We start from the raw sequence: 3,279 nt of genomic DNA, 5'->3' as shown, positions 1-3,279 counted from the left end.
TGTTTCGAATATCGGAGTTTCACCTCCAGAGTGTGAGAAGTAAAAAATTAATGACGTGAGATCCAAAGGGATGATAAACTTCCCGTACAAATATTCACATTAGCACAATATATTGTGTTAATATAAATATTTCATGCACTTGCGAGCAAACATAATTTAAATTTCGATAATTATATCTCGTTACTACATATTGTATGTCATACTTCCAAAATTACTTTATAGTGTATTAAAAATAAATATTATTTCCTCAAAATCAAGTATTTAAATTTACACAAAATTGATCAATTTTAAAATAATTGCTACAAAAAATTTTTCTGTTTCATAAAATAACATTTATTGGATCTCACGTCATATTTTAACTGGTATAAAAACCAGTTACCAATACATATGGATAGACTGTAAAAGTTTAGGCTAAAATTGGTGCGTTATAGGAACAAATGATTTCAATTAGTGATCAAGAACACACACGATTTTGTAAACGAGATTACATAGATTATATGTTAAATTATATACTAAATAATTAAAATATTACAAGGCACTCCTTTATTTTCGATCGTAATATATGCTAAAAATATCTTTAAGCATATATATTGCATTTTTGCACCAATTTATATAATATTTAATCCTGAAAGATCTTTGAGAAAAGGAAAGATGTGTGGGAGATAAAACAAAGTATTTGTTATTCAGTCACAAATATTACGTATTAAATCAATTTATATAAATCATCCAAGATTAAGTATTAAATCCTAATCTGTTCCAGTCCATTTTAAGGCAACGGATCTATGAAATGTAATATTGCGTATATATAATAATTTATTGTCGTAATTTAGTATACAAGTGTCTCATACACTACGTTTACGCGAGCGTTACTTCTGTAGTAACTTACGATAATTCACTCGTTTACGGGGTGACAGCGGGGAGCCCATGGGAGAACCAAATTTTTGTTTATATATAATATTGTCGAATGTAAAGAAATTAATTTTATGCAGATAAAGAGATAATACTCACCCCAAGGTTGCTCCGCCGGTGCCCGATGTCTCTCTCGGATCTCCTTCTCTCAGGACATCAGGTCTCTCCTCCTCCTCCTCCTCCTCCTCTCACCGCACAGGACACTCGCGAGAAACACTCGCGGATAATAAACTACAATCGCGCGCGGACTAATTATGAATAAAAGTCTTTCGCGCGATGCACTGTATCGGCACTCCCGTTTATAAAGCCCATTTGAAGATATTCCGTCGCCGTAATATTCTTCAAATGGACTTTGAAAAAGTCCTTTAGTCCGATTACTTGAACGGCACTCCCGAAGCAAACGCGACGAACCGGCTACGATTCGTTTATTCAATTAAATCGACGGACGAGGGTACGTTAGCTTCCCCGTCTTTGGATTTTTATCCAAACAGAACAAGATCGAGTTTTGCTTGGGTAACATCCTCGGGGTACTGAGCCCTCCCACCTCGCTAAGGTCGTACCCGTGGGAAGGAAGTACTTTACTGTGTAATATAAAAAAGCAGGTAATATAAAATCAAGTTATCGATATATAAATATGGATAGATAGGCTACGAAGAATTAGAATAAAATTGAATTAATTAATAATAATTATCTTCTTTTTCATTAAATAAGTTAATTAAAATAATTAAAGAATTATTATAAAAATAAACCATCATTAAGAAAAATTATTATTAAAAAAATTACTATAAAATAATTTAATAACTTACAGGTACGATGCGCAGCAGCTAACAGCTAGTAAGTATAATAATAATAATAACCGTATCGGATTGTAACGTCTGATATCCCTCAAGTTTCTTCATTTTCTCGAATTTATTCATTGCACTCGCACGGTTGCACTTCAGTTAATTGTAGCTGACGATATAATGCTCTTGAAGATATAACTCCTGAATTTCGGAACTATTTTCTCGAATGCACTCGCGACTCTGTAAAACGCAAATGTCAAATTTCAATAGGAAGTTAACATTCGATCACTTTGCATGACGGTGATTTCTCGCGCGGTGATACTACGCGAGTCGAGCGGACGGTTAATAAAGACACGCAGTTGGTTAATTAAAGATACGCTATTGAAATTAAATATCGCACGCGCAGTACGTATCGAACTCGTAAATCTCGCGAAAGTAAAGCATTATTAATATGCACGACGAAGAATCGTGACTGCCGGCCGTTAATAACTTACGCGACGCGAAAAATACGAGATTATTATAATTAAACGATTAAAGCATTCACGAACGGGCGATGTATTACGGTGTTCTGTTACTCGAATCACTCGATACGACTCCCTCAGCCCTCTTTTTCTTTACGGTGAGAATCGGAGATAAATCGCACGACAATTCCGGCATAGCGTTCAAAGCGCGACACGGATCGATAGATAAATGAATGCTACCTATACATTCGAGTCCAGAAATATGCCGGGACGAGCGCCACGATTAAGTATCGCCCGCGAATATCATAACAAAACTGCAAATCACAATTCACAATTGCCTATGCGTACCTTCGCCTCGACGTCTCCGCCTCGAGCGAGCGATCCGCTCACATTACTTGTTCATTCCGACAAACACTTGATACACGATACACTTGCAAATTGTCGAGCGCGTCGATTATTTCCGCGGCTCGCGAAACGAGGAGCGAGTGCCAATCGCAGGAACGACCGCGTTCCGAATAATACATACCTGTGTGATATTCAGGGAGAATGATAGCTGAGTGACTTCGGCTTACTCCGAGCGTTGATAAAACAATTGGCAAGGCCGCTCGCCGGCAAAAACAATCGGCCGCGCGGCGACTTTGAACGTGTACGCTGCCACAGTATAAGCAGTACTGTAGTACTGTGAACTGTGACGACTGACGCTGCTTTCAAGTTCAACGGTCGCCCCCCGGTCTCGGTATGCCCGGCACTATGCCGCGACTGGCCGCGACGTCGCGCCGCCGCGGCCGCCTACGCAGGCGGCTCAGAGCGGCCGAACGTGATTGGCCGGATCCGGGTGCTCGACTCGCGAGCCAATCGCGTTCGATGTCTCGCCCGACTACGCGGCGGCAGCGGCGCGCGCAAGTAATACGTGACGCGTTCAACATCGGTGCGAGACGTTGTCGTTGTCGCTCGTGTAATTCCTTTCTCATGAACGAAAAGAAATCCGGTTAGGGAGTGTTGCAAAGTGAACATACGCCGAATATTCCGTTGCTTCTTGTGTCGACTGAAACGAGTGGGATGCCGTCGCTGGACGAAATGAACGCCGAATGCCGTGCTGGACGCCGCCGTACGTATCATCCTCTCGG

The 3,279-nt window shown here is 40.3% G+C and overlaps 1 long non-coding RNA gene across 1 annotated transcript; it reads right to left on the bottom strand.

Annotated features, from left to right (window-relative positions):
• Window positions 1-358: 358 nt before the first annotated feature.
• On the bottom strand, window positions 359-2,876 carry LOC139779156 (uncharacterized). Its single transcript, XR_011719815.1, has 3 exons — window positions 2,679-2,876; window positions 1,716-1,931; window positions 359-1,490 (listed from the first exon to the last, which is right to left on the bottom strand). It is a non-coding gene; the product is annotated as an uncharacterized lncRNA (long non-coding RNA).
• Window positions 2,877-3,279: the final 403 nt, after the last annotated feature.

Source organism: Temnothorax nylanderi, unplaced genomic scaffold, assembly GCF_030848795.1.
Source record: "Temnothorax nylanderi isolate EJ_2023f unplaced genomic scaffold, tnyl_v1.0 TNYL_tig0212_pilon, whole genome shotgun sequence".
Classification (NCBI taxonomy): Eukaryota; Metazoa; Arthropoda; class Insecta; order Hymenoptera; family Formicidae; genus Temnothorax; species Temnothorax nylanderi.
This window is presented reverse-complemented; position numbering and strand designations above follow the sequence as displayed.